The sequence below is a fragment of the Cyanistes caeruleus genome, chromosome 8 (assembly GCF_971803275.1).
Source record: "Cyanistes caeruleus chromosome 8, bCyaCae1.hap1.1, whole genome shotgun sequence".
Classification (NCBI taxonomy): Eukaryota; Metazoa; Chordata; class Aves; order Passeriformes; family Paridae; genus Cyanistes; species Cyanistes caeruleus.
The window spans coordinates 31,247,956-31,260,493 of record NC_141708.1 but is presented as its reverse complement, the minus strand read 5'-3'; the positions used below and the strand labels follow the sequence as shown (position 1 = coordinate 31,260,493).

The following is a 12,538-nucleotide window of genomic DNA, read 5'->3' as shown; positions in this document are numbered from 1 at the left end:
TTTTTATTCTTAAATGAGGACAATTCCATTTTTAAACATACACATGTGCTTCCAATGCTTTCAGTAGTCAAGGATGAAATTTTGAACAGACATGAATTCCTCAGCCTTTGTTTCTTTTTCCCTGAAGGATGGAATTTGGACTTTGCCCACCAGTGCAGTCCTTGCTATGGGCAGATGTTTCTTCTGTTCTTCTTACCAGCAGTAGGAGTGGTTGGACACTGAACCTCAAAGAAGAGGGAGCTAACATCCCTTACCTGGATAAGTCCCACAGGTAAGCACCTTGGAGAAGTTCTTCAACCAAAACCAGTTCCTGTAAGGCTTTCCAGCCCTTGACAGGAAATAAGCTGATTCCTGCAGGCTGCAACATGAAGACTTCCAGACTGAAGTGAGCATCCTGCTATAAGGAAGGATTTGGGAGTAGTGAGTCATCATTTGTATGGGAAATTAATCTGTGATTTTTATTTATTGTTTTTTTTCATTTGAAGTAACATCACATCATCATAGAGAGACATTGTCTGTCATTTCTGGTGTGGATACCTGAATAACTCAGCTAGACAGGTAGCATGATAAGGTAATACAATGCAGATATTGAAAGGAATTTTTTGGATGATTTTTTTGTTAGTTCAAGCTGCAGTCCCTGATTTATTCAGGCTTTGAAGTACCATGCAAGCCTTTCCCACAGAAGAAATTCTGTTTTATGTAAATAATGCACTGTGCAGTAAACTAGAAGAAAGCAGGGAGCAACAAAACTTCCTAGAACTTAAAATCTTCACATTTGGTGTGACTGTACAGTAAATGTTAGAAGAAAATTTTTAAAAGCTTTCTTCCTTTAAGTTCCATTGAAGCATTCACCCATTGTTTAATGTGCTTTTATTGTTACTCTCCATAAGTTTTCCCTGTTACATTTTTTTGATTGCAAATGGTTTACTGTGCTAGCTTTTTCCATTGTCACACAGTAAGAAGCCATAACTAAAGAATGATCATTTTTTTGTAATTTGAAATAATGATGGAAGCTTTATTCAAATGGAAAATATTGCCAACTCTGCTCTCCCTTGCCCCCTTGAAATCCAGTTTTAGAATTACAGAACTCTGTATTCTCCATTCCAGAAAAATGAATATGTAGACATCTGCCTGGACTAATCAAGTAATCACTGCTCTTTGTGATCTTCAATGCCGTTCTTCACTCAAAAACCTCAAAGCACAAAGAATTTTTCTGAGGCAGGTAAGAGAGCCACTTGCATTTCCTCTTTCAGTCTCGCAGCCATTCCTGTAGCTCACGTGACAATCATTTGGGCAGGCACATAAGAGTTGAAACTATGGGGTGAACTATCCTTCAGATACAGTCTCTTCCTGTACATCTTGGAAAACTCTGAACCAAATAGTGTAGTTCAGCACAGTTCAGTGCTTTGACTTTGCTAAAATGAACTTGGCAGTAGCAGCAATACTGGAATATTGTGATTCTGGTGCCTATCATGAATAATTATAAATATCAGAAAAAAATGAAGCTGCAGCAGTAGTGGAATATTGTGATACTGGTGCCTGTTACAAGTGCTTCTAAACATCATAAATATTTAAAATGACTAACAGAAATCTAAATTCCTAAGTTAATCTCCAAGACTGCAATTTTTAAGGACCCAAATTTTACTGATCCTGAAAAACCTGGGGATTAATATTTCCTTGGCTTTTGTGTCAGAAAGCCATGCACAGTGGAGCTGTTTGTGCATTGAGGGCAATCTCCTTTGGCTTTTTTGAGCTCAAGTTCTTCAAGCAAGTATTAGTGTGAACAGCAGCAGCTTAAAGCACTCCCTAATCTTGAAGAGACCATAAGTAACACACTGCTTGAACAAGGTGGGTTTGGACCAGATTTAACAACGTGATTTGCTTTTTCCTGTGTTTTAGTTTAAATTTTGCTTAAAACGGAGTTGTTTTAGCACTGGAATAGTTTAGATTATTCAGCATTTATATATACAAGAAAAAGGTTTCTAGAGTTTTGTTCTTAGTGTTCATTGTAATGTGAGTTATGTATCTAAACCCATAGAAATTCTGTGAAATTTTAAATTCTAAGGGGTCAAGGATTTGGTTTTGGGTTGGTTCTGTTATTCCTGTGCGGATTGGAATGATTTGTTCAAACTCTGTGCATGTTACATGACATCTGTAGTAAGTGAATCCCAGAAGATTTTAAGGTTTATTTTGAGTCTGTTTCAATCTTGAATATAATTCCAAAATTATTTTTATCTAGTCCCTGTAGATGGAAGCATCTTTGAGACTAATTCCATCATATCTTGGGGATTAGAAGAAATGGGGAAAATCTGTGAGAAATGAGGAGAGCAAATTATTGTCTTTCAATGGAGTAAGCACCAACTCAGATCTTGTCATACATTATGAATAATCTCATTTTTGCTGGAATCCTGTACTATATTAAAGACATTATGGCAGGTAAAATTACCTAGGGGAGTACTGCTTTCTTAGGTACCTTTGTACCAGAAGATGGAGCCGGAGAGCCTGGATTCAGCATCTCTGCAGGGTCAACGTTCTTTCAGTAGAGCTGACCCGGCTTTTGTTATCTCCATGGATGAGATCAAAAAAGGAAAATGGAGGTCACAGCTATTTCACAGTTTAATAGCCCTGTAACCATTAAAACATAGTAAACCCAAGAATAAAAACAGAACCCAAGTGAAGTCAATTTAAATAGTTAAGGAACAAGGACGTGTTTCAGTGGGAAACATCCATAAGGTAATGCATAACTTTTTTTTTCCCTATCACATACTTAGAGATGAATTTTAAATTCCAGTGTGACAGGTCTCAAAGGTAAAGCTGAACATGATAATTAATATAAGATCATTCATACCTGATTCTCTGCAGGACTTTTATTGAATTGTGAAAAGTAAGAGATATGATTCTGCAAACTTTTTCCCCGGCAGACCTCACACAGAAAGTGTTGCTGTGGAAGTTTTAAGCAAGATTCTCAACACCAATTAATTTGAAGAGCTAATGCATGTTTGGATCCTCTGATGAATGGTGCTGAGGATCAGTATTTTGCAAACTATTTCATATCTTAGAGAGCCCCAGCCATGAAATATGCCCACATGAATGCCATTTTCAGGGTTTCTAAGCAAAACAAAAGTATGTACATTTTATTAACACAGATGGCGGCATTTTTAAAAAGAATCCTAATCATCCACGGACATTGCAACTTCCCCCTCTCCCTCCCACCACTATTGCATGCACTAAGGATCTAACTCACATTACAAAAATAACTTCAGAGAAGGCTTGAAACTAAATTTCATCATTTCCCTTTTTTAATGGCAACAGTTTCAAATGTGTACATAATGTTGCTGCCACTCAATCAGTTTATTGTAAATACCACATACAAATCAGTGGGGTTTTTTTCTGTTTTCAAAACAAATCTTGAATATTTGAAAAGCACTCTGAAAAGAAGTCCTTGAGATTCTGTAGAGAACTGAAGAATTATCAGGGATTTTTCATGTATTCTGTGGGAATTTGTGGAGATTCGGTGGGATATTTTTGTGGATTTCGGTCGTGTTTTGAGAAGATTTAGGGAATTTTGTGGGATTTTTCCTGGAATTTTGTTGGATATTAGGGAGATTTTGTGGGATGTTTGTGGAACTTTGAGGGACTTTTCTGGAATTTGGTGAGATTCTGTAGAGAACTGACAAATTATCAGGGATTTTTCATGTATTCTGTGGGAATTTGTGGAGATTTGGTGGGATTTTTGTGGATTTTGGCCGTGTTTTGAGAAGATTTAGGGAATTTTGTGGGACTTTTCTGGGATTTTGTTGGGTATTGAGGACATTTTGTGGGATGTTTCTGGAATTTGGTGGGGCTTTTCAAGAATTTTGTGGTATTTTGAAAAGATTTAGGGAATTTTGTGGTGTTTTATCTTGAATTTTGTGGGAAACTGTGCTGATTTTATGGGGCGTTTCTGGAATTTGGTCGAGTTTTCAGAAGATTTAGGGATTTTTGTGAGATTTTTGTGGGATGTTCTGGGAATTGGTGGAGATTTTGTGGGACATTCCTGTGAATTGGTAGGGTTTTGAAATGATTTAGGGAGTTTTGTGGGACTTCTCTGGAATTTTGTGGGGTTTTTCTGGAATTGTGTGGTTTTGAGGAGACTTGAAGAATTTTGAGGAATTTCTCTTAGATTTTGTGGAAACTTGTGGAGGTTTTGTGTGATTTTTGTGTGATTTTGTGCGACATTGAGGCGATTTAGGGATCTTGAGGGATTTTTCATGTATTTTTTGGGAATTTGTGGAGATTTGGTGGGATATTTTTCTAGAATTTGGTCGTGTTTTGAGAAGTTTTGGGGAATTTTGTGGGATTTTTCTTGAATTTTGTGGTATATTGAGGAGATTTTGTGGGATGTTTGTGGAACTTTGAGGGACTTTTCTGGAATTTGGTGAGATTCTGTAGAGAACTGACAAATTATCAGGGATTTTTCATGTATTCTGTGGGAATTTGTGGAGATTCGGTTGGATTTTTGTGGATTTTGGCCATGTTTTGAAAAGATTTAGGGAATTTTGTGTGACTTTTCTGGGATTTTGTTGGGTATTGAGGACATTTTGTGGGATGTTTCTGGAATTTGGTGGGGCTTCTCAGAATTTCGTGGTATTTTGAAAAGGTTTAGGGAATTTTGTGGTGTTTTTTCTTGACTTTTGTGGGAAACTGTGCTGATTTTATGGGGCGTTTCTGGAATTTGGTCGAGTTTTCAGAAGATTTAGGGATTTTTGTGAGATTTTTGTGGGATGTTCTGGGAATTGGTGGAGATTTTGTGGGACATTCCTGTGAATTGGTAGGGTTTTGAAATGATTTAGGGAGTTTTGTGGGACTTCTCTGGAATTTTGTGTGTTTTTTATGGAATTGTGTGGGATTCTGAGGAAACTTGAAGAATTTTGAGGAACTTGTTTTAGATTTTGTGGGAATTTGTGAGATTCTGTGGTATTTTACTGGAATTTGGTGGTTTTTTTCAAGGACTTTGTGTAGTTTTGAGGAGAGTTGAAGTATTTTGAGGAATTTTTCTTAGATTTTGTGGAAACTTGTGGAGGTTTTGTGGGATTTTTGTGTGATTTTGTGGGATATTGAGGCGATTTAGAGATCTTGAGGGATTTTTCATGTATTTTGTGGGAATTTGTGGAATTTGGTGGGATATTTTTCTAGAATTTGGTCGTGTTTTGAGAAGATTTAGGGAATTTTGTGGTGTTTTTTCTTGAATTTTGTGGGAAACTGTGCTGATTTTATGGGGCGTTTCTGGAATTTGGTCGAGTTTTCAGAAGATTTAGGGAATTTTGTGAGATTTTTGTGGGATGTTCTGGGAATTGGTGGAGATTTTGTGGGACATTCCTGTGAATTGGTAGGGTTTTGAAATGATTTAGGGAGTTTTGTGGGACTTCTCTGGAATTTTGTGGGGTTTTTCTGGAATTGTGTGGTTTTGAGGAGACTTGAAGAATTTTGAGGAATTTCTCTTATATTTTGTGGAAACTTGTGGAGGTTTTGTGGGATTTTTGTGGGATTTTGGGGGATATTGAGGCGATTTAAGGATCTTGAGGGATTTTTCATGTATTTTGTGGGAATTTGTGGTGATTTGGTGGGATTTTTGTGGATTTTGGCCGTATTTTAAGACGATTTAGGGAATTTTGTGGGATTTTTCCTGGAATTTTGTTGGATACTGGGGAGATTTTGTGGGATGTTTGTGGAACTTTGAGGGACTTTTCTGGAATTTGGTGAGATTCTGTAGAGAACTGACGAATTATCAGGGATTTTTCATGTATTCTGTGGGAATTTGTGGAGATTCTGTGGGATTTTTCTGGAATTTGGTAGAGTTTTGAGAAGATTTAGGGAATTTTGTGTGATTTTTCTGGGATTTTGTTGGGTATTGAGGACATTTTGTGGGATGTTTCTGGAATTTGGTGGGGCTTTTCAAGAATTTTGTGGTATTTTGAAAAGATTTAGGGATTTTTGTGGTGTTTTTTCTTGACTTTTGTGGGAAACTGTGCTGTTTTTATGGGGTGTTTCTGGAATTTGGTCGAGTTTTCAGAAGATTTAGGGATTTTTGTGGGATTTCTGTGGGATGTTCTGGGAATTGGTGGAGATTTTGTGGGACATTCCTGTGAATTGGTAGGGTTTTGAAATGATTTAGGGAGTTTTGTGGGACTTCTCTGGAATTTTGTGGGGTTTTTCTGGAATTGTGTGGTTTTGAGGAGACTTGAAGAATTTTGAGGAATTTCTCTTATATTTTGTGGAAACTTGTGGAGGTTTTGTGGGATTTTTGTGGGATTTTGGGGGATATTGAGGCGATTTAAGGATCTTGAGGGATTTTTCATGTATTTTGTGGGAATTTGTGGTGATTTGGTGGGATTTTTGTGGATTTTGGCCGTATTTTAAGACGATTTAGGGAATTTTGTGGGATTTTTCCTGGAATTTTGTTGGATACTGGGGAGATTTTGTGGGATGTTTCTGGAATTTGGTGGGGCTTTTCTGGAATTTGGTGAGATTCTGTAGAGAACTGACGAATTATCAGGGATTTTTCATGTATTCTGTGGGAATTTGTGGAGATTCTGTGGGATTTTTCTGGAATTTGGTAGAGTTTTGAGAAGATTTAGGGAATTTTGTGTGATTTTTCTGGGATTTTGTTGGGTATTGAGGACATTTTGTGGGATGTTTCTGGAATTTGGTGGGGCTTTTCAAGAATTTTGTGGTATTTTGAAAAGATTTAGGGATTTTTGTGGTGTTTTTTCTTGAATTTTGTGGGAAACTGTGCTGTTTTTATGGGGTGTTTCTGGAATTTGGTCGAGTTTTCAGAAGATTTAGGGATTTTTGTGGGATTTCTGTGGGATGTTCTGGGAATTGGTGGAGATTTTGTGGGACATTCCTGTGAATTGGTAGGGTTTTGAAATGATTTAGGGAGTTTTGTGGGACTTCTCTGGAATTTTGTGTGTTTTTTCTGGAATTGCGTTGGATTCTGAGGAGACTTGAAGAATTTTGAGGAATTTGATTTAGATTTTTGTGGGAATTTGTGGAGATTCTGTGGGATTTTACTGGAATTTGGTGGGCCTTTTCAAGGACTTTGTGTGGTTTTGAGGAGACTTGAAGAATTTTGAGGAATTTTTCTTAGATTTTGTGGAAACTTGTGGAGGTTTTGTGGGATTTTGTGGAATTTTGTGGGATATTGAGGCGATTTAGGGATCATGAGGGATTTTTCATGTATTTTGTGGGAATTTGTGGAGATTTGGTGGGATATTTTTCTAGAATTTGGTCGTGTTTTGAGAAGATTTAGGGAATTTTGTGGGATTTTTCCTGGAATTTTGTTGGATATTGGGAGATTTTTTGGGATGTTTGTGGAACTTCGAGGGACTTTTCTGGAATTTGGTGAGATTCTGTAGAGAACTGACGAATTATCAGGGATTTTTCATGTATTCTGTGGGAATTTGTGGAGATTCGGTGGGATTTTTCTGGAATTTGGTGGACCTTTTCAAGGACTTCGTGTGGTTTTGAGGGGACTCAAAACACGGCCAAAATCCACAAAAATCCCACCAAATCTCCACAAATTCCCACAAAATACATGAAAAATCCCTCAAGATCCCTAAATCGCCTCAATATCCCCCAAAATCCCACAAAAATCCCACAAAACCTCCACAAGTTTCCACAAAATCTAAGAGAAATTCCTCAAAATTCTTCAAGTCTCCTCAAAACCACACAATTCCAGAAAAACCCCACAAAATTCCAGAGAAGTCCCACAAAACTCCCTAAATCATTTCAAAACCCTACCAATTCACAGGAATGTCCCACAAAATCTCCACCAATTCCCAGAACATCCCACAAAAATCTCACAAAAATCCCTAAATCTTCTGAAAACTCGACCAAATTCCAGAAACGCCCCATAAAAACAGCACAGTTTCCCACAAAATTCAAGGAAAAACACCACAAAATTCCCTAAATCTTTTCAAAATACCACAAAATTCTTGAAAAGCCCCACCAAATTCCAGAAACATCCCACCAAATCTCCTCAATACCCAACAAAATCCCAGAAAAGTCCCACAAAATTCCCTAAATCTTCTCAAAACACGGCCAAAATCCACAAAAATCCCACAGAATCTCCACAAATTCCCACAGAATACATGAAAAATCCCTGATAATTTGTCAGTTCTCTACAGAATCTCACCAAATTCCAGAAAAGTCCCTCAAAGTTCCACAAACCACCCACAAAATCTCCTCAATATCCAACAAAATTCCAAGAATAATCCCACCAAATTCCCTAAATCTTCTCAAAACACGGCCAAATTCTAGAAAAATATCCCACCAAATCTCCACAAATTCCCACAAAATACATGAAAAATCCCTCAAGATCCGTAAATCACCTCAATATCCCGCATAATTCCACAAAAATCACACAAAACCTCCACAAGTTTCCACAAAATCTAAGAAAAATTCCTCAAAATTCTTCAAGTCTCCTCAAAACCACACAACGTCCTGGAAAAGGCCCACCAAATTCCAGTAAAATCCCACAGAATCACCACAAATTCCCACAAAAATCTAAAACAAATTCCTCAAAATTCTTCAAGTCTCCTCAGAATCCCACACAATTCCTGAAAAACCTCTCCAATTTCCAGAGAAGTCCCACAAAACTACCTAAATCATTTCAAAACCCTACCAATTCACAGGAATGTCCCACAAAATCTCCACCAATTCCCAGAACATCCCACAAAAATCCCTAAATCTTCTGAAAACTCGACCAAATTCCAGAAACACCCCATAAAAACAGCACAGTTTCCCACAAAATTCAAGAAAAAACACCACAAAAATCCCTAAATCTTTTCAAAATACCACAAAATTCTTGAAAAGCCCCACCAAATTCCAGAAACATCCCACAAAATGTCCTCAATACCCAACAAAATCCCAGAAAAATCACACAAAATTCCCTAAATCTTCTCAAAACACGGCCAAAATCCACAAAAATCCCACCGAATCTCCACAAATTCCCACAGAATACATGAAAAATCCCTGATAATTCGTCAGTTCTCGACAGAATCTCACCAAATTCCAGAAAAGCCCCACCAAATTCCAGAAACATCCCACAAAATCTCCTCAATATCCAACAAAATCCCAGAAAAATCCCACAAAATTCCCTAAATCTTCTCAAAACACGACCAAATTCTAGAAAAATATCCCACCAAATCTCCACAAATTCCCACAAAATACATGAAAAATCCCTCAAGATCCCTAAATCGCCTCAATATCCCACAAAATCCCACAAAAATCACACAAAACCTCCACAAGTTTCCACAAAATCTAAGAAAAATTCCTCAAAATTCTTCAAGTCTCCTCAAAACCACACAACGTCCTTGAAAAGGCCCACCAAATTCCAGTAAAATCCCACAGAATCTCCACAAATTCCCACAAAATCTAAAACAAATTCCTCAAAATTCTTCAAGTCTCCTCAGAATCTCACACAATTCCAGAAAAACCCCACAAAATTCCAGAGAAGTCCCACAAAACTCCCTAAATCATTTCAAAACCCTACCAATTCACAGGAATGTCCCACAAAATCTCCACCAATTCCCAGAACATCCCACAGAAATCCCACAAAAATCCCTAAATCTTCTGAAAACTCGACCAAATTCCAGAAACGCCCCATAAAATCAGCACAGTTTCCCACAAAATTCAAGAAAAAACACCACACAATTCCCTAAATGTTTTCAAAATACCACAAAATTCCTGAAAAGCCCCACCAAATTCCAGAAACATCCCACAAAATGTCCTCAATACCCAATGTTTTCTGCTGCACTGTTTGTCATAAACAAAATGAAGATTTAAAAAAAGCCCCACAACCTTAATAGCCAATTTGCAGAAATGAGGCAGACCCAGCAATCTTGAAGCAGTCATTGCTTCAGTCTTTCTATAACTCTGAAGACAACTAAATGAACACAGAAATCAGAGCTCTCACACACCCTACAGCCAACAGCTCCCAAAATTATTAAAACCCTTATTGATTCTGTTTATTGCAGATGCTGTCCTGAAGCAGAAAAGGTGATTCTGCACTTCCTTAGTCCTTTTCCCTTGGACTGAGGTTTGGTTTGGCCTTGTGTGGTCCTGCTGAAGAGCAACAGAGAGCAGTGACAAGGCTTCCTTCACCCTGGGATTATAAAATCTTGTTGTTTGGGCAGAGACAAATCCCTCCCTGGCTACAGCCTCCTGACAGCTACAGGGGCCAGGACCAGGTGTCCCCTGAGTCTCACTGAGTACTTGGTTTATGCAAAACATTGGGGCTCATTCCATTTGCTGAGAAGAAGAGCCAAAGATGACACACCTTGGGCACCGTCCCCTCCTCACCCCAAAGTGCCCCCCAGGACGGCCTGTGGCTCATCAAGTAACATTTCTGCAATCAGGCATCGCCAAAAGTGTTTCTAACAACACATTCCATCACTTCTTGTCACTTTTTATTCAGTGCAAGCATGGAAATGTCTGAGATAGACAATGGAAAGCAATACATAAAATCCAAGACAAGCGATCATAAATGGCCCTGCTGGGAAAGCAGATCCCACGGAATTGGATGGAGGTGGAAGGTTACTCCTAACAGATTAAATACAACAGCCAAAGCAGATCCTGATGTCACCCTGATACTGAGATGGAAAAGTCACCTGCTTAAAATCATTGAAAAGGAAAAGAAGGAGCAGGAGGACAGGTGGGTAGGTGTGTTGGTAACTCTGTTAAACACAGTTTAAAAAACCCCAAAACGCAGTAGTTATTAACCAGATATTTGAGGAGGCACAGCCACAGCTCTCTGCAGAACATTTACAAAGTGCTTGACAAATGGAAAGCTGGATCTTTTTCAGCAAGTGCCGTGGGTGCTGTGCACCCAGACCTGGAGCACCAGGGCCATCCATCTGCCTCAGGAGTCCTGCTTTCATCCTTGGAGTGTGCATCCTTCCATCCTCCAGTGTGCACCGGCACTTCAGATTGAGGTAAGGACAGCACTGAATAGGGGAAAAAGAGCAGGAGCTATTCCCTCCATTGAATATTGATTGGCACCACCACGTGACACATTCACTTGAAGACGAGCACAAAGGGATTACAACACAATTGTCCCTGTACAGAACAGAAACCAAGCTTCTCCTGCTGCTCTGGCCGGTCCCTAAACACAAGAAGGAGCTGTAGGTTTTCTCCATCGCTGCTGGTGCAGCTGAAGCCTTAAGTTCCTTAAGCCTTTCCTGTTTCCCTGAGTTGTCTCTCATTTCCATCACCTCAAAATGGGCATCTGTGGCACTATGAGAAAGGGCGGCATTTTCCTTGGGAAACAGCCGGAAAAGAACCAGAGCAGGTGTCCCAGACTGGGGGCTGCCCCTTCCAGGGGATTGTGTGTCAGCTCTGTTAGAATTGCTAATTATTTAGGCACCTAATTGGCTCTGAGGAGTGGATTGGGGAGAGATGGAAATGCAAGCCCTGGGCTGAAGGCCGTGCCCGAGGTGTGCCCAGCTCCCTGCACACCTTTTCCCCCCAGGTGCAGACCGGCTCCAGACGCTGCACATGGAAGGCAAGGAGAGCTGGGAGCCGAGAGAGGAGCGGTTTCTCCTGGAACACCGGGAGCCCTTCCATGGCAGCAGCTCATTCCCAGCCCCTGCCCCACTCTCTGCTCCCAAAGGTCACCGGGAACTCGCCCAAGGCCCGGGGGGCTCGGCAGGGCTTTCCCACCTGGGCCGAGTGCCACAGGAGGGGCCCCTGCAGGATTTCTGTCTCGGTCGGGTTCCAGCAGCTCAGACTGGCTCCTGCATCCAGCAGGGATTGGGTGGGGATTTGGTTGGGGCTTTTTGTTTGCTGGTTTGGCTTTTAGTTATTTAGAGAGTGCTTTGAGGGTCAGTTTTGCTGCTTCATCAGCTTTACCCCCTGCCCAGCTGCCTGTTGTGTGCATGGAAGGGTTCAATCTGCATTTCGCTTCTTCTGCACCCCTACTTTATTATTTTAGGCTCTTTATTTTCATTTTTCTCTTTTCCTTTTGACTGTTTTTTCCCCCTTTCATTCCCCCTTTTTTAATATTTATTTTCTGCTGTGGGTTTTTTTCCCCCCCCTCTTCTCTCACGTGACCTCGGTGCTTTCCTGTCTTTTTGTAAATTTTTCTTTTTTCTTTTTTTTTTTTTCTTTTTTTTTTTTTTAATCTTCTCCTGATCAGAAGCCCCTGGGGCAGCTGCACAGCCGGGGCCACTCCTGGCTGTCAGAGAAGCCGGGAGCTGACTGCTCTACGGGATTTGTTTGCTCCCAGGTCTGCGGCTCTCTCTCATCGTGTTTTATCAAATAAAGTTCGTGTGGCATTCCTGGCTTTGACGATGGTGTTTTATTGGGATGTGCCAAGCCCGGATTCCCCGGGAAGCAGCAGGACGGGTTTCCCTGTGCCTAAGGACAGCCCCGGAGCCGCGCAGTGCAGAGAGAAGCCGATCCTAAGCCACTGCTGATGATCATAACCGAGTTGAAATTAGAAGAAATGAGAAGTCCCAGCTGAAACCGATACAGAAGCAAGTTTTGATTGGTTTTC

The 12,538-nt window shown here is 40.0% G+C and overlaps 2 long non-coding RNA genes across 3 annotated transcripts; both read left to right on the top strand.

Moving 5' to 3' along the window:
• Positions 1–132: 132 nt before the first annotated feature.
• LOC147651966 (uncharacterized) lies at positions 133–2,870 on the top strand. Of its 2 annotated transcripts, none has more exons than XR_015289850.1 (3): positions 133–271; positions 1,108–1,848; positions 2,240–2,870. It is a non-coding gene; the product is annotated as an uncharacterized LOC147651966 (long non-coding RNA). The 2 variants fall into 2 exon arrangements; XR_015289849.1 differs by lacking the exon at positions 2,240–2,870 and having other exon boundaries at positions 1,108–1,222; positions 1,694–2,168.
• Positions 2,871–10,023: 7,153 nt separating this feature from the next.
• Positions 10,024–12,317, top strand: LOC147651965 (uncharacterized). The gene is made up of 2 exons (XR_015290073.1): positions 10,024–10,976; positions 11,513–12,317. It is a non-coding gene; the product is annotated as an uncharacterized LOC147651965 (long non-coding RNA).
• Positions 12,318–12,538: the final 221 nt, after the last annotated feature.